Source organism: Oncorhynchus gorbuscha, linkage group LG19, assembly GCF_021184085.1.
Source record: "Oncorhynchus gorbuscha isolate QuinsamMale2020 ecotype Even-year linkage group LG19, OgorEven_v1.0, whole genome shotgun sequence".
Taxonomy (NCBI): Eukaryota; Metazoa; Chordata; class Actinopteri; order Salmoniformes; family Salmonidae; genus Oncorhynchus; species Oncorhynchus gorbuscha.
Genome location: NC_060191.1, coordinates 55,794,863 through 55,814,282, shown reverse-complemented (window position 1 = coordinate 55,814,282; position 19,420 = coordinate 55,794,863). Strand labels below are relative to the sequence as shown.

General features: G+C 42.3%; 1 protein-coding gene across 4 annotated transcripts in view; it reads left to right on the top strand.

Moving 5' to 3' along the window:
- Positions 1-19,420, top strand: part of LOC124006447 (galactosylgalactosylxylosylprotein 3-beta-glucuronosyltransferase 1) — a 111,807-nt gene that overhangs the window by 62,863 nt on the left and 29,524 nt on the right. For all 4 annotated transcript variants that reach the window (XR_006833780.1, XM_046316469.1, XM_046316464.1 and 1 more), the window contains exon 2: positions 4,082-4,318. The gene's annotated coding sequence lies outside the window, so the exon portion shown is untranslated. The remainder of the gene's footprint in view (positions 1-4,081; positions 4,319-19,420) is intronic.

The following is a 19,420-nucleotide window of genomic DNA, read 5'->3' as shown; positions in this document are numbered from 1 at the left end:
GCTAATATTCTAATGAAACCTTTACATTTTGCCAATGCAATAACTTTTCAAAGACTAATGCTGAACTTGGCCCTTTGTGCATTATTAATATCGACCATTTATGAGGGAGTAAAGAAGCATTTACCCAGCATTGGCATGCCTGAATTAATAATAGAGATGGTGCTCAAAGGCGCAATGAATTATCTTTCATTACAAACCCACCAAAATTCACTTGAATGACAGATGTCTTCAGCATGGGCCACCCCTATCATTATCTCAAACATCACTTTACCCCTGCATCAGAGATTCAATAGACGTCAGCCTTTGTTATTCTTCACCGTCGCATTTTGTTACTTGCTGAATAAACTCCTACAATATGCAATCTGGTCCATAGGCTCTCTCCTATGAAAGCCAATGATATTAAGTGTGTCCGTATGCCTTACAAGGCTTGTGTGACTGTTCCATACAGAGCGAGGTTCGATCCGCATGAGCAGCTTTGAGAAGGGCAGGATTATCTGTGTGCACTTTCTGAAGACAGGGGCTGAGGAAATCGTCCACAAACCTCCAGAGACCATGCCCATCAAAGGTTAAAAGTGGTTACCATGGTGATTATGAGAGGAAGTGACTATTTGAGATGGACCTGTGTGCAGGATCACAGTCTTCCGTCCTAGAGTTCTTTGCAGTTGGTGTTCATTTTGCCCAGGGCCAGAAAGCGTTGTCCTCTACACCGCTCCCTGCATCCACATCAGGTAGAGTCTGAATTCAAATGGAGTGGACCCCATGGGCTAATACCAGCTACACTTCCAGACAATGTTTGAAGTCATGGATTTTCTCCAAAATTACAAAAACAAGCTCACAGATCCATGTGAATCAAAATGGTCTTGCAGAAGAAGCCTATTTAGAATGTTCTTGTATCATATAGGGCTATTGAGTCTCATTCATTTTCTGTCATCTGAGTTGGCCACTGATCCAATCAAATTATTTGTCTAAAGCGCCAAATACAACAGTGAAATGCTTACTTACAAGCCCTTAACCAACAATGCAGCTCGAAGAAAAAAACGTGTTTAGTAAAAATTAGATAAGTAAAACATTCAATATAACAGTAACAAATAATTAAAGAGCAGCAGACAAATAACAATAGCGAGGCTATATATAAGGGGTACCGGTACAGAGCCAATGTGCGAGGACACAGGTTAGTTGAGGTAATTGAGGTAATATGTACATGTAGGTAGAGTTAAAGTGACTATGCATAGATAATAAACAGAGATTAGCAGCAGCGTAAAAGAGGGGAAGGGGGGATGGCAATGCAAATAGTCTGGGTAGCCATTTGATAAGCTGTTCAGGAGTCTTGTGGCTTGGGGTAGAATCTGTTAAAAAGTCTTTTGGACATAGATTTGGCGCGTAGATTTGGTACCGCTTGCCGTGCGGTAGCAGAAAGAACAGTCTATGACTAGGGTGGCTGGAGTCTTTGACAATTTTTAGGGCCTTCCTCTGACACCACCTGGTATAGAGGACCTGGATGGCAAGACGCTTGGCCACAGTGATGTACTGGGCCGTACGCACTACCCTCTGTAGTGCCTTGCTGCTGGAGGCCGAGCAGTTGCTATACCATGCAATCAGTCAGGATGCTCTTGATGGAGCAGCTGTCAAAATTTATGAGGATCTGAGGACCAATGCCAAATCTTTTCAGTCTCCTGAGGGGGAATAGGCTTTGTCGTGCCCTCTTCAAGACTGTCTTGGTGTGTTTGGACCATGGTAGTTTGTTGGTGATGTGAACACCAAGGAAGCTCTAAACCTGGTCCACTACAGCTTGGTCAATGAGAATGGGGGCATGCTTGGTCCTCCTTTTCCTGTAGTTCACAATCATCTCCTTTGTCTTGTTTACGTTGAGGGATATGTTGTTGTCCTCGCACCACATGGCCAGGTCTCTGACCTCCTCCCTATAGGCTGTCTCATCATTATCAGTGATCAGGCACCGTTGTGTCATCGGCAAACTTAATGATGGTGTTGGAGTCGTGCCTGTCCATGCAGTCATAAGTGAACAGGAGGGGACTGAGCATGCAGCCCTGAGGAGCCCCCGTATTGAGGAGCAGAGTGGCGGATGTGTTATTACCTACCCTTACCACCTGTGGGTGGCCCGTCAGGAAGTCCAGGATCCAGTTGCAGAGGGAGGTGTTTAGTCCTAGGGTCCTTAACTTAGTGATTAGCTTTGAGGACACTATGGTGTTGAACACTGAGCTGTAGTCAATGAACAGCATTCTCACATAAGTGTTCCTTTTCTCCAGGTGGGATCTGTGGATCTGTTGTGGCGGTATGCAAATTGGAGTGGGTCTAGGGTTTCTGGAATAATGGTGTTGATGTGAGCCATTACCAGCCTTTTAAAACACCTCATGGCTGCAGACGTGCGTGTTACGGGTCAGTAGTCATTTAGGCAGGTTACCTTAGTGTTCTTGTTCACAAGGACTATGGTGGTCTGCTTGAAACATTTTGGTATTACAGACTAAGTCAGGGACAGGTTGAAAATGAAGACATTTGTTAGTTGGTTAGCGCATGCTCGGAGTACACGTCCTGGTAATCCATCTGGCCCTGCGGCCTTGTGAATGTTGACCTTTTTAAAGGTCTTATTCACATCGGCCACGGACAGTGTGATCCCACAGTCGTCCGGAACAGTTGATGCTCTCATGCATGTTTCAGTGTTACTTGCCTCAAAGCGAGCATAGAAGTCATTTAGCTCATATGGTAGGCTTGTGTCAATGGGCAGCCTGTGGCTGTGCTTCCCTTTGTAGTCTGATATCATCAATGTTTGGAATTAGGTTTATATACAAAAAGTTCAGGGGTCACCATGGGTGTCAGTCTTCTTCATCCCCTTCACGAGCAGGCTCTGTTAGCCTATTTACAGTGGTGTCAGAGACACTGGAGGGACAAAAAAGGTGGTCAGCCGAGATGAAGAGGACCATAGTGGAAGTACCACCAACAGGTTGTCACTGTTCACCAAGTTTTGAAAGCTTAGGAAAGCCACAAAGATGACCATCTCCACTGAGTGCTGAGTGCTATGTTAGCAACGTTGTATTTATGAGTATCAGAATTTGAATGAGAAATATTATACGTCAATGAGTAGTAACAGTGTATGTTGTTCTCCTGCCATTGGAGGACCTTGAGTCAAGCTACGTGGTTTGGAATTAGCTAGCTGGGTAAAAACAAATCATATTTTGGTCATGGTTGAGATGATTTGGGTTAATATAAGTAATCTCCCTCTTATTGGATACAGATCAGGATGATAACAACAGCATGTCATTACACAACCTCTGTTGTTTTTCTTGTCAGTAAGCTTTAATTGTGTTGGTTTCAGCCACCCTTATATTTCATATGCGGCATCATTCAGCCTTCCTCTGTGGCAGTGACTGCCATCGGACAAACACAGCAGATATAATATTGTGGATGGCGTAAAATACAGACCAGCCCTCACTAATAATGAAAAGGGATGGGTAGCATCCTTTGCGTGTGAAGAAATTGCAGAGAATCGGCCAGAAGAGCTGCTGGCGTGTTTGTCATGTTTCTTAGAAATGGACATGTTCAAATGTCGCTCCCCAGAGGTGACACTCAGAGGAAAGTGCTATTTATAGATAAGTCTGAATAACTTGTCAGATTTCTGTTTGGACGGCTTGGCTTTTTCTGTGGCTTTGTCCTGTAAACTTGATTCTATTGTCTTGTCCTTGGAGAAACAAACAAATAAATGATTTATCCAATAATAAAGTCATGGAAGTTGGTTGACAATCAGCACTTCCACTTGGAATTAGAACAAAATGTCAAAGCCAATATCCACTTGTGTCCTGAATAACTATACATGTGCGCTGTTCTCTTGCCACACCCACATAACAAACTATTTAAATTCCCCTCATTTCCTGCCTGTGAACTAAAATGTATCTCTACATCATCAGGGCTACAACTCTGAGGAAAACATTCACCCAATGGCAGCTTTGTCGTTCCCGACCCCTGCCCACTGAAGCGCCATCATCCCATCCCAGTCCTTCAATGAAACCCATTGTTTAACAATGAGAAGGGCCATTCTAATACTCCCTGCTCTCCCTTCTTGTTTCTGTAGGAACCTACCCTCACGACGTGACAGTGCACATGGTCTGGATGCCACCAGCCGTCCTGCTATGCTACACAGCTAAATTTCCACTTCAATTCGTCACCAGCCACAGCGCCCATCCCCACCGCTCTCCAAGTGTGTCCAATTAAGGGACGTGTGAAGACTAAGAGGCCAGGGTTACAGACCACATTAGAAAAAAACTGGCGAGATCCTTGCTAGCTGCAGATGGGCAGAACACTGTTGATTGTGAGTATCTTTATTGCTCTTTGTTGACATAAATCTTAATTTCTCACCAGTGGTAAAGCTGCCATTCTGGTCACACACACCAGTAATTTTCCAAAGGAGCAAAAGTACTGTACGTAGGGAATGCACTGTCTCTAGCCAAAACAGACCACAACTATTTAATTCAACACTGAGTTTCCTAGAAAAAAAATGCAATGGAATGAGTTGTATATCAGGAGGCAGCCATTATGGGGCCAGAGGCCTGCTAATAGGTGTGCAGTTTCTTATCCCTCCGTAAACTACGATTTTTGTATCCACACACCGAGCAGAAACGGTCAGGCTCATGCTGCCCTGTGTCGTGTTGCCCTCTGTTTTGTTTCATAGCAGATGAACAAATGCACTGCTGAATTATTTATCAGCATTTTCAGCTGAATTTAAAAGTTATGACAATCACGTCTATATCGGGGATGTGATAAGTGGGAAGATGTAGGTTCGTACAGGGCTACCTCCGCCCCTCCTCCTCTCTGTGCACTATTCCATTTTCACAGGAAGATGTGGGGATGGAGGGATTAGGAAAACGACAGGGGGCGAAATGATCTGACAGATCCACTTATTTCAACTATCTGTGAGCCCCCGGTCCTGATATTATTAGAGCCAGATACCTCCGAGTTGAAGAGGTAGACATTGTCTTGAGAGGAGAAGGAGGTCTGGAAGGAAGATGTTGGTGAATGTCATAGAAAATCAGGAGAAATAAACTTCAGAGGTGGAAGGAGGTGGAGAGGAGTGAGTAAGCTGGCGGATGGAAAATGCCTGTGGGTGCTGCCTGTCGTCTCCTGGGTACGGAGGGAAATATTGTGCTTCTCGACTTAAAAGCCTTGGGCCAGATGAATGCATTCCTCATTCTCCCCCCTGCCTTGCCAGATACAAATAAACAATGCTGAAATAAGTCTGGTCAGCACGCTGTCTACAAAACATACATAAAATAATTTTACTACAGAACCCAAGGAGACAACTACTACTCCTGTTAGGTGAGATCTTAATTGTTAGAAACAAAAGGTACAAAGGAATATTGGATGTATTGTTCCCAGTGCCTAATTGTGCACCCCTAAAAAAAGGTGTCAATACCTTGCCCCTTGATAACCAGCGCACATATGTTGTAAAAGCGTTACATAGTCGCTGCCCATATCATTGCATAATGCAGAAAATACACAAGAGTACAGGGGCCTTGCTTTAACAAAATTAACGACTTTCACTGTAGTGTCCAAAACGTCTTTCAAGCTGTCAGGCATTCCCTTGGCAACAAGAACCTCTCGGTGGATGCTGCATTGTACCCAAGTGGCGTCGGGAGCAACTGCTTCCACTACTGTCTCCCTGTCATGACTTTTGTGCCATCAGTACAGATACCAAGTCCATTTGATGTCACAAAGCTGCCTAGTACTTTCAAAATATCTTCTCCTGTTGTCCTGGTTTGCAGAAGAGGACGTCTTCCTTAATTTAGCCCCCATAAACATAACGGACATATACCAGGAGCTGTGCCAGGCCCGGCACGTCTGTTGACTCATCCAGATGTAACGCATATAATTCACTTTGCTTGTATGCAAACCAGTAATTGTTTCAAAACATCTCCTGCCATGACACTGTCACTGTGTTGTTTGATGAAGGTATTGTCTGTATAGTATTTTTTGGCCTTTTCCCCCAGCATTGTCCCAGCCATACCCACAGCAGCAGGAAGAGTGAAGTCTTCCACAATAGTATGGGTCTGGCCTGTCTTAGCCACTCAGTAGCTCACCATATAAGACGCTTCGAGCCCCTTCTTGTTAATGGTATCTGTTGCTTTTATACATGTCTTACTATTCAAAAGTCATCTTAATTCTCGCTCAAAAAACTCCTGTGGCTGATTTTTCTAATTGGCATGTTTTGTTTCTAAATGTCTGCGCAAGAGTTTCATCGAGTTGTGAGATAGTACTTTTACACATATAACACACTGTGGCTGAAGAAAGGCACCACTCCCAATATAAGTGAACTCCCAGTCAATGTAGTTCTCATCATATTTGCACCTCTTTGATGGTCCAACGTCCCTGTCTGTTGTTTGATGCTTTCCCGGGTAAGTGGGCAGTAGCTCTTCAGCTGAATCAGATGTCAGTGTCCATGCTAGCTGGGATAGCAACAAATGTAGAATTACTGATGCTAGCATTGGATGTGCTCATGGAAGTAGAACAACTTGTGCTGTCGACAGGTGTTTGTGTAGTACTGCTGCTAATAGCAGTACTGCTGGTAGTACTGCTGGTAGTAGCAGTACTACCAGTAGAGCTGGTATGTGTCTCTATGGACGCGGGCCTTACTTTTTTAACCATTCATCCATTTTCAAGCAAACAGAATGAGCATCAGCTACGTTTGGCTACATACGGACCATTAGTGGAATTCCCGTGAGAGAGTAATGGTTAATGTGATTGGATGTTAATTATTTGACTATGCTACCTGTATTTGACATTGTGTTGTTATTTTGCTGAAGACGAGATGGTTTCATTATTTGAGGGCAGTGAAAGGAGGCTACTCCGGAAAATCTAAATGGACTGTTTTGCGTTCCCCCGACGGCATTGCGTAACCCAGTTTGGGAATAGCCGGTTCAGACCAACCAATCTGGTAGTCTCTCGTCAGATTTACAGACCGTGATTGACTGCTGTGAGGGCTAGTTTAGCTCTGCCAATCTGTGGGCCCAGTGAAATGAGACGTTGAAAGAATCCTTCCTGCTACAGACAGATTCAAATGAAGAGAGAGAGAGAGCTGTCACACACACACACCGAGTCCTAGAGCACCGGGAGATCGGGTTGAGCTGAATCAAACTGAGAGGATGTCCTTTCCAGCTTTGCAGAGGACCACAGAGACACATCCGCCCCCACTGTTTTAGAGCAGATACAGAGAGAAGGAGAGTAGAAAAGAGAGGGCTGCAACTTCCTGGAAGCCCAGTCTGCAACCCTTCAGCAACCCTGCTTGTTTATTAACAGCAGAAATACAACATCTGCCCTGCAGATCTGCAGACCCTCGAACCCTGCGATCTCTGCTCCTGTCCCGCTCTGACCAAAGCATGTAGGGGTCAATCCTGTTAAATACGTAATAATGTTTTAAAGAAGGAAAACAAACTAATTGAGTATTGTAATATAACTCAGTGTATTACCTCCACAATGACAAGAATACAGCTGGCTAGCATAGTAATTCCTCACCACTCATATTGTATGTTGGTAGCTGGTTGTTGGAATAAGATGCTGGGTTGCTGCAATGTGCTGGAGATGGATTTTGGAGGGCCACTCATTTCTAATGCTGCTTCTAAGGTCTAAAATATTACATAATATCCCCTTATCACAAATACTGTACATACTAAGATGTTTCCTTAAGTTAGTCCACATCCACCCCAGAAGAATTGCTATCAGATGCAACTGCATTTCCCGTTCTGCTGGAGTGTACAGAGTTTCTCCCTTGGCCTGAATGAGAAACACCCCAAAGACAGAGGTGTTTGTGTACAGTTTCTCCCTTGGCCTGGATGAGAAACACCCCAGAGACAGAGGTTTTTGTGTACAGTTTCTCCCTTGGCCTGGATGAGTAACACCCCAGAGACAGAGGTGTTTGTGTACAGTTTCTCCCTTGGCCTGGATGAGAAACACCCCAGAGACAGAGGTGTTTGTGTACAGTTTCTCCCTTGGCCTGGATGAGAAACACCCCAGAGACAGAGGTGTTTGTGTACAGTTTCTCCCTTGGCCTGAATGAGAAACACCCCAGAGACAGAGGTGTTTGTGTACAGTTTCTCCCTTGGCCTGGATGAGAAACACCCCAGAGACAATTTTTTGTGTACAGTTTCTCCCTTGGCCTGGATGAGAAACACCCCAGAGACAGAGGTTTTTGTGTACAGTTTCTCCCTTGGCCTGGATGAGAAACACCCCAGAGACAGAGGTTTTTGTGTACAGTTTCTCCCTTAATTTTTTATGACATATACCTATTGATTCTTGAAGAAAATCCCTTACAGTATAAATGCCTCATGAGTTTAGTTCAACTGTCGTACCCCATCAGAAACCAAAATATAAGCTTGTTTTACTCCAATGTTTGTAAACTATGTAAACATTTGCAAACACTTTATAGCCTCAAGACATGGATGAAACTATTATTTGTATCTCATGGATGGTCAGTCCTTGCATCCATAGCTCTGTCTATGAATTTGAGAGTGGTTACATTTCTCCAGGCTGATCCCTCAGCATTTTACCAAAACAGAGGCGGGGTGAACGATTTGTTTCAATTAGTACTGGCTTTATAATAGCAGGAATACATGCAATAACACATATCAATGATATGAGAAGTAATGTACTTTAATCATCATTTTAATTAAGAGGGTTTTGCCACCTACACTATAGTCAATACATTATGGTCATTTTCTCGAGTGTCAATTCAAGCTTAGGAGATGGAGACTAAAGCTCCATGTACAAATAACTGAACTAGACATTTGTAAGTGGCTGCTGCCCTTAAAACACTTTAGATTGCTATTTCTTATGGCAAGAGTGCCCCATGGTCTGTCACACATTGCAAATTGGTTTGAAAGGGAAAGGGAACGCACTGATTGGTAGTCACTTTCTTTGGCATTTCTACCAAAAGTTATGTGCTGTTTGTTTATAATGACCCATCCACTCTCTGACTGCACTTAACATTCAGCAAACTGTTTCCAGTAGTTTGAAGGCTAAATTGTGCACTCATGCCATTTTGTAATATACAGTAAATACCCCTACAATACATAGGCATTGATTTATCATCAGTGGCCAAATAACAATTATTACAGTATTATTTAGAACCTGGATAATTCTTTAGTGTGCTGCAGTTCAGATCTTGGGAGTAATCTGATTCATGTGGGGATTGCAGTTACAGTTACAGTACCTTCAGAAAGTATTCATACCCCTTGACTTATTCCACGTTTTGTAGTGGTACAGCCTGAATTCATAGATTTTTTTCAACACCCATCTGCACACAACACCCCATAAGGATAAAGCTAAAACAATGTTAGCAAATTTACTGAAAATGAAATACAGAAATATCTCATTTATGTAAGCATTCACACCCCTGAGTCAATACATGCTAGAATCACCTTTGGCAGTAATTATAGCTGTGAGTATTTCTGGGTAAGTCTCTAAGAGCTTTGCACACCTGGAACACACTTAATATGTTGTGAAAAGTGTTGAAGAAATGTAATGTCATGTGATATTTTAACTTGTATATACAGTAACTGCCATAATGTTGCTGGACCCCAGGAAGAGTAGCTGCTGCCTTGGCAGGAACTAATGGGGATCCTTAATAAATATAAATGCAAATTGTACAATATTATTCTTTAAACAATTATTCAAGCTATGTCAAGTTTTTTACTGAACACAAATATAAATGCAACATGTAAAGTGTTCAATTTTCATGAGCTGAAAAAGATCCCAGAAATGTCTTTGTGCACAAATTTGTTTGCATCCCTGTTAGTGAGGATTTCTCCTTTGCAAAGAAAATCCATCCACCTGACAGATGTATCATATCAAGAAGCTGATTAAACAGAATGATTATTACACAGGTGCACCTTGTGCTGGGGACAATAAAAGGCCACTCTAAAATGTGCAGTTTTGTCACACAACATAATGCCACAGATATCTCAAGTTTTGACGGAGTGTGCAATTGGCATGCTGACTGCAGAAATGTCCACCAGAGCTGTTGCCAGAGAACTGAATGATAATTTCTCTACCAAAAGCCTCCTTCAACATCGTTTTATAGAATTTGTCGGAACGTCCAACCGGCTTCACAACTGCAGACCACGTGTATGGAATCGTGTGGGCGAGCGGTTTGCTGATGTCAACATTGTGAACAGAGTGCCCCATGGTGGCGGTGGGCTTATGGTATTGTCAGGCATAAGTTACAGACAGCGAACACAATTGCATTTTATCAATGGCAATTTGAATGCACAGAGATAACGTGATGAGATCCTGAGTCACATTGTCGTGCCATTCACCCGCCGCCATCACCTCATGTTAAAGCATGATGATGCACGGCCCCGTGTCGCAAGGACCTGAACACAATTTCTGGAAGCTGAATATGTCCCAGTTCTTCCATAGCCTGCACACTCACCCAATGAACATGTTTGGGATGTTCTGGATAGACGTGTACGACAGCTTGTTCCAGTTCCCGCCAATATCCAGCAACTTCACACAGCCATTGAAGAGGAGTGGGACAACATTCCAGAGGCCACTTTTCAACAACCTGATCAACTCTATGCGAAGGAGATGTGTTGAGCTGCATGAGGCAAATGGTGGTCACACCAGATACTGGCTGGTTTTCTGATTCATGCCCCCTACCTTTTTTAAGGTATCTGTGACCAACAGATACATATCTGTATTCCCATTCATGTGAAATCCATTTATTTCAGAAAACTGTAACCAGACCACTCAGGAACATTCAATGTCATCTTGGTGAGCAACTCCAGTGTATATTTGGCCTTGTGTTTTAGGTTATTTTCCTGCTGAAAGGTGAATTTGTCTCCCAGTGTCTGTTGGATAGCAGACGGAACCAGGTTTTCCTCCAGGATTTTGCTTGTGCTCAGCTCTATTCCGTTTTTTTATCCTAAAAAACTCCATGGTCCTTGCCAAGGACAAGCATACCCATAACACGATGCATGTAACGTCATTCTTCGTTTGTAGAAAGAGAGTCGGACCGAAATGCAGCGTGGTGTTTACTCATGACTTTAATGGAAAAAGTGACACATGAAATAACTATACAAAATACAAAACAACAAACGGAACGTGAAACCTAATTACAGCCTATCTGGTGAACCTACACAGAGACAGGAACAATCACCCACGAAATACACAGTGAAACCCAGGCTACCTAAATACGGTTCCCCATCAGAGACAACAAGAATCACCTGACTCTGATTGAGAACCGCCTCAGGCAGCCAAGCCTATACTAGACACACCCCTAATCAACCACAATCCGAATGCCTACAAAAACCCCAATAAGACAATACAATAACCCCATGTCACACCCTGGCCTGAACAAATATTTAAAGAAAACACAAAATACTAAGACCAAGGCGTGACAATGCAGCCACCACCATGCTTGAAAATATGTAGAGTGGTACTCAGTGATGACTTGAATTGCCCCACACATAAATGCTTTTTATTCAGGACATTAAATTAATTTCTTTACCACATATTTTGCAGTTTTACTTTAGTGCCTTATTGCAAACAGGATGCATGTTTTGGAATATTTTTATTTTGTACAGGCTTCCTTTTTTTACTCTATCAATTAGGTTAGTATTGTGGAGTAACTACAATGTTGTTGATCCATCTTCAGTTTTCTCCTATCACAGCCATTAAACTCTGTAACTGTTTTAAAGTCACAATTGGCCTTATGGTGAAATCCCTGAGCGGTTTCCTTTCTCACCGGCAACTGAGTTAGGAAGGAATCAAATAAGGAGTGAACCTGTTCAGTCTAATTCATGTGAGGCGGTGCTGCATGGATGTACCCCAGCACTAGTTGGCAGTATGCTAAAGTACCTGCACACTGTAATCCCTGTAAGATAAGATAACGAGTCCTTTGCTTAGGCGTTGTGCTGTGAGGTGCTGCCTGTGACATCCCACAGACCTGCTGCATGAAGCGACTTAATCTCACTGCAGCAGATCACAGCCTCACAGCCAACCATCAGAAGTCAGAAGGTGGAGGTAGTGGAGACAGCCAGCCAGATCTGAAACACAAAACTCCCAGATTCTCTGCATCTCATAGAGGCCGACCGGGGGAGATGGATGCCCAACTTTTCGGCAGCTGTGCAGGGTGCCCCGCAGCAATACTTCAGTAACAATCCCCGCTAATGCAATCTCATGTCAGCTACTTTATTTTCTGGTTCAACATATGGCCACTGTGTTACGGTTTATGGGGTTCGAAAATAAGGGATTGGCTCTCAGGCCCCAAGTGATTACTAGACTTCTATAACGCAGTGCGGTTGAAAACCAATTAGCACATGGCATGCGTTGCTTCTTTTCTAATTAAAATGTACTGTAACAATGTACTGTGACTGTAATGTACTGTAACTGTTGTAATAAAAAAATAAACTGCGACATTAGTAATGAGTCAGAGTTAGGATGAAGAACTGCAACATTATTAATGAGTCAGAGTTAGGGGGAAGAACTGCAACATTATTAATGACTCAGAGTTAGGATGAAGAACTGCAACATTATTAATGAGTCAGAGTTAGGATGAAGAACTGCAACATTATTAATGAGTCAGAGTTAGGATGAAGAACTGCAACATTATTAATGAGTCAGAGTTAGGATGAAGAACTGCAACATGATTAATGAGTCAGAGTTAGGATGAAGAACTGCAACATTATTAATGACTCAGAGTTAGGATGAAGAACTGCGACATGATTAATGAGTCAGAGATAGGATGAAGAATATGGATTGTAAAGTCAGACTAAGGTACACTACATACACATATGCACTCGAGCAATTTGAGCCGTGGAGATTTCCCTCATAACTCAGGGATCTGTGTATTGTTGAGCCTGGAGAAACCTTGAATCTCCTCTGGCCCTGAGATGTGTAAAATCAATCTGTTCTCTTCAGTTTGAGCCCTGTGAATTGGAGAAGGAATTACAATATATTCTTGAGCGGCAGCAGACCCTTTTCATTCTCAGAGTAAAGGTCTTTACCACAATATGGCAGCCTGCGAGAGAATAGGAGCCATTCCCCTGCCGAATGTGTGCATTCTACTATTGCATTCCCCACCTGACAAGGACAAGCTGGGCAACAGAACATATCCACAGCTGTAATCCTTAAACAGTGCATACTGTCAGTGTCCACATAATCCCCTTAAACATACAGGATTATTATATTATTGTAATTGTGTGAATGATTTGGGCTGACTTGTCTGCAATGAGTTGAGTACAATCAATAAATACCACAGCACAAATCATTACTCTAGTATAATAGGTTAGGGCCATGGGGTTAATAAACATATACTCAGAGTAGATGTATTCATTCATCAAGCTAAAAGAGGCAAGTATCATTTGTGGCAATCCAGGAACAGGATTTACAGGACATTTACAGTGGAAAATGTTCAGTGAATATAACTCTTATTATACTCACCACCCACCCACTCAGACAGATATGTGCATAGACATAGCATGTAGATGGCATCTGATGAAGAAAACAAGTGACTGCATAATAATCACAATGATCACACATTGCCTCTGTGGCATTGGCAATATTTCAGTGGAACATCGGATTCATATCTCAAGCATGGCATACATCAAGTCAGAATCCAAATCGTTGGATTTGTGTCACTTAAACAAACCACGCAGGGGAGGGGGGAAAAGAGCATTTTAATTGCCCAATCAGGAGGCCTTAACGGAGGGAAAAGTACCATGTCTGCAGATATAGGATTGTGTGATTGAATGCAGCGCTGATGGCACCTGATTACAGTTGCCGTGGTCGCATCCATAACCTTCACTAACTTAATTAAAGTGAAATGTTCTACCTCCATCCCCTGGAATTTACGTCTGGAAGTTTTAATTGAATCCATTTCCACTGGTAATTCTGCATCCCCTGGGGTCCTCGTTAGTGCTACTGGGTCCCCTGGGTGCACCATGGTTTAGCCTGCCGGCCAGACAGACTGCATCCTCCCTGCTCCCACAAGCCAGATAAATCTTCTGTAATAGACAGTGTGAAGGAAGGAACAATTGTCCCGCTGTCTTGATTGTGTGATCCTATCGCTATACTCTAGTTTCCAAGGGTCTTTCCAAGGGGATAGGTGTTGGAGACAGAGGGTCCATGGAAACAAAGAGTTGTATTAAGAAATCCTCTCAGATGTATCAGGGCCACCTGGTCGTGAAGGGGAATGTTGCCATGGTTACACTGGTGCATGATTCTTTGTTATCTATAGACTACCAGTTAGTCAAACTATTGAACAATCCCCTGGTTTATCTCTAGTCCTTGTACTGTATGCATCGGATTATCCTAGTCTCACTTACAGACATTCAAATTAGATAGCTATCTCGAGATTTGATGATGGCTGGCAAAACTAGATTATCCTGACTTGGAAATAGCCTCTGAGTTTGTTGGAATTGCCAGAGGAGGGCATGCGATCAAAGTCAACGGTGAGCTCTCTGCAAAGGCATCTTCCAACCGAGTCAGTGACAGTATACTGTTCTGTAGCATCAGCAGATGCTCGAAATTCTGTCAACACTGTTCTGCATGTGTCATTTTTCTGTCCCCCCCCCAGCGCTTTGGAATGTGACTCTGTGTATTAGATTGCACCCCTGATGTACAAGGACAGCAGAGGTAAAAGGGCTGACAAAAATATGCCAACCAGTCGGAAATTTGAGAGGGCAAAAACAGTGGAGTAAAGAGAGATGAGCGTTGAAATGTCAGAGGCCCCTCGTTAAGAAGTGACTTTAAATTGAAGTCAAGTCATTTTCAGTTAGGCCTCTGGATTGACTAAACAAATAGGACTTATTAATTAACACTTACATCCAGTGTGACACTTATTTGGCATTTCACCAAGCGTTCTCAAAATGCTTTTCCATTGCTTCTCAAAATGTTAAAATGCCAGTCTGTGCAGAGTACACTTTGAAGTTTCTGAGCAAATGCCTCAACTCTATACTCTCTAAACGGTCTATGACAACGTCACTAAAACGATGTGCACGTTTCAATGGGCCAGAAGGCTGTGTGTTGTTGTGATTTTGGATGGCCAGATCAGAAGCTGTCATGTGGGGAATCGCAGGTGGCTTGTTTGAGCTAGTTTTATCTTGTTCTTGACAACATGTCTTGTTTTGAGGTATTTTGACTGACGTCACATCGATGCTAATATGGCAAAAAAATTGCTTGCTAGCTAACCAACAACTGTAACAATGTATTTGAGAGTCAAGCGCTCATTGTGTAAATGTATATCTGTTGTCAATTAAAATCGAAGATGAAATATAGTTTACAAACCCTGTCAGTTTTGCCCCATAGTTAGGCACACGTCGGTTTTGTTGCTAAACAACCAACCTGTCTATTAATTGCTGAGACTGTGTCAGTTACGCTGGATGAATTGGCTACAGTAGGTTTACCTGAAAGAAACCATTAAAACTTTAAATATATATATATAAAGAAAAATCTCTCTTTATCCTGCAGTGCTATAAGGAGAGGCTAGGCATTTCTTTATACAAAAATGGTTTATATAAAGGTCACTTAGTATGGTCAAGTGACATTTGTGACATTTTGCAAAAGAGACCTTTGTCTCAATGGGACTCCCTGCTTAAATAAATAAATAAATAAATATGATGGTTTTTGTTGTGTGCAATGACATGTTTCTTTACTGAACAAAATAGATGGTGGCCTTGCTTTGACTGTAATGTTCACTACTGAGTAGCTTGATAGGCCATGCCCATGCCCCCCATCATTCTGCTTTGACTGTAATGTTCACTACTGAGTAGCTTGATAGGCCATGCCCATGCCCCCCATCATTCTGCTTTGACTGTAATGTTTACTACTGAGTAGCTTGATAGGCCATGCCCATGCCTCCCATCATTCTGCTTTGACTGTAATGTTCACTACTGAGTAGCTTGATAGGCCATGCCCATGCCCCCCATCATTCTGCTTTGACTGTAATGTTCACTACTGAGTAGCTTGATAGGCCATGCCCATGCCCCCCATCATTCTGCTTTGACTATTCTGTGTTGAAAGAGATCCATTCATTTATACTAGCTTTTCATTTAGACTAAAATCAGCAGCTAGACGTGTAAATACAACACACAACTCTAGATCCAGAGTAGCCAATCCAGTGGGTGTTATGAAGGTCAACATGTATTCCTGCAGGCTGCATTACCAAATGGAATCACTCTCATATAGTAAGAAAAAGTGTGCAGGAAACAACTGAGCTCTCTCTCTAATTAGCAAAGGCAATCAATAAAATTTCACCATAAAATTGTTTACTTCAGGGGCTGCCTTTGAGTGACAGGTTCAAATTTGAGTGAGAGGTTATAAGCTAATGACAGCATGTCATACCAACAGTCTCACAAATTATGTAACTAAGAAAACAACAGGGACGTACAGAAATGGTGCCCATGTAGACTGGTAAATGATGTGTATGGTGACACACTAATGCAAGTCTACATTGAAATCAATGTCCATTTAAAGCTTATCCCCCTTATAATGGTCGCCATCGATGTAGTTGATATTCAGATTCTGAGCAACATTCATAATGTTGTCCAGGCATTTACAATAGCTGCTTAGTGCTATTTGATGTTAATGTTAGATTACCCTGCACTTAAGGTATTACAGTCATTAAATAAACACCATCAATGTGAGTGTTACTATTTAACAAAGGTTGTTATTAACACAGCCGCAGCTATCAGTTTTAGTCTGTTCTGGTATTATTCTCTCTCTTTATCATTCCTCTACCAATTATTTTCAAAGCCCAACAAAAATCATGTGCTGGCTGCCTCAGCCTTGGATGAAATCCCCCTGGTTTAATTAGTGATGATCAGATTCATAATTATACATTTTTCCCCTCCACACAGGCATATACAGTAATTGGGGACTTTGGCTCTTGAGAACGCTTTATGTGAACAATCCATTGTCTCTCCCTCATCAGGGAAACCTAGAGTAGAGCTAGCACTAGCTACCACCAGGCCATGTTGTGGTGTCTGAGAGGAGAGGACAGTGGGGAATGTTGGCCTAAACTCCCACTCAGTGTACTAACTTTAATGAACTCGTGAATCTATCTAGGAGGCTCTTGGTGCTAACCCTTGGTCCATGTTTATGAGTGGGCCTGGTCTATGGATAGATTCATCATAAATCTGGGTTCCACACTGAACACTGGGACCTTACTATATTTACTTCAAAATGGTTAATGATTATGGCAATGAACTGAACAAGTGTACAATCTACCGTTCTTCACCAAAAGGTCCGATTCTGATACCCATTACATTTTAAAATGTTCTGTAATCTAATTTAGTATAATGCTGGTAGCTCATGAAACGTTTATTTGAGATTCATCTCACATTTTGTAGATGTCATGGAACAAATTATTGCTAAACAAGCTTTTCAGCGTGTCCAATGCCTGTGGTGTAGAATAGCCATGGATCAGCAGCATACAGCTAGACACGGCGAAATAAGAGCTTGAAAATGCAATACTGTTATTTTAGGACTGAGAATCAGCATTTTAAAAATGAGCTGGTATGCAATGTAACGTATGGTGTATTACTGTATCAGACAACTCAAATAAGTGCACAATAAAAAATAAAAGAAGGATGAAATGAATACAGTGTTATGTGAATAAAGCCTATGGATCTTTTTGTGAAAAGATTATGCTTGGTTGCACGTCACTGTTCATGCTGCATTATGGTGCTCTGTGAGGACAACGATGGCAACCAGTATCCCCCATAGAATGTACATGTTCTTTCTGTCCTACGATCTCCAACAAGAGACAGAAGACTTAACCTTTTACTTGTTTTGCTAATCATATTAGGAACGGCCACACATGGGCCCCTTAAGCAATAAGGCCCGAGAGGGTGTGGTATATTGGCCAAACACAGTTGAAGTCGGAAGTTTACATACATTTAGGTTGGAGTCATTAAAACTAGTTTTTCAACCACTCCACACATTTCTTGTTAACAAACTATAGTTTTTGGCAAGTCGGTTAGGACATCTACTTTGTTGGAAAAAATACTTGTGTCAGGCACAATTGTTTACAGAGAGATTATTTCACTTATAATTCACTGTATCACAATTCCAGTGGATCAGAAGTTCACATACACTACGTTGACTGTGCCTTTAACTTCTCTAGGGTAGGGGGCAGCATTCGGAATTTTGGATGAAAAGCGTGCCCAAATTAAACTGCCTGCTACTCAGGCCCAGAAGATAGGATATGCATATAGAAAACAATCTAAAGTTTCCAATTGCTCTGCAATTTCACTGGATGCTAGCGTCCCACATACCCTATTAAACAGCTTGGAAAATTCCAGAAAATGATGTCATGCCTTCAGAAGCAGAAGTCACATCATTTGAGTCAATTGCAGGTGTACCTGTGGATGTATTTCAAGGCCTACCTACAAACCCAGTGCCTCTTTGCTTGACATCATGGAAAATCAAAAGAAAAGACCTCAGAAAAAATGGTGGACCTCCACATGTCTGGTTCATCCTTGGGAGCAATTTCCAAACGCCTGAAGGTAACACGTTCATCTGTACAAACAATAGTACACAAGTATAAACACCATGGGACCACGCAGCCATCATACCGCTCAAGAAGGAGACGCATTCTGACTCCTAGAGATGAACGTACTTTGGTGCGAAAAGTGCAAATAAATCCCAGAACAACAGAAAATGACCTTGTGAAGATGCTGGAGGAAACAGGTACAAAAGTATCTATATCCACAGTAAAACATGTCCTAAATCGACATAACCTGAAAGGCCGCTCAGCGAGGAAGAAGCCACTGCTCCAAAACCGCCATAAAAAAGCCTGACTACGGTTTGCAACTGCACATAGGGACAAAGATCGTACTTTTTGGTTTCATCAGTCCCCTGGTCTGATGAAACAAAAATATAACTGTTTGGCCATAATGACCATCGTTATGTTTGGAGGAAAAAGAAGGATGCTTGCAAGCCGAAGAACACCATCCCAACCGTGAAGCACGGGGATGGCAGCATCATGTTGTGGGGGTGCTTTGCTGCAGGAGGGACTGGTGCACTTCACAAAATAGATGGCATCATGAGGCATGAAAATTATGTGGATGTATTCGCTCCGCGGGTAGTATAACTTTTTCATTACATTTCATGACATTTCATTATAGTACATTATAGTACAACGGTTTGATTTGTCTAATCTTAGCAATTTCTTCTTAGCTAGCTACATAGCCGTCTTTGTATCAAAGATAATTGCGTAATTATCGTATTTCGTCGTCCTAACGTAGTCCTAACGTAGTCTTCACTGCTCTGCCCAGCAGCTAGCCAGCTAGCCAGCTAGCAAACATCCACCGATTAGCAGCACTGTAGAAACTATTACACTCAACTGAACGACTTGATTAGTGTAGTGTTAGCTAGCTACATAGCTGTCTTTGCTGTCTTCGTATCCAAGATAATTGTG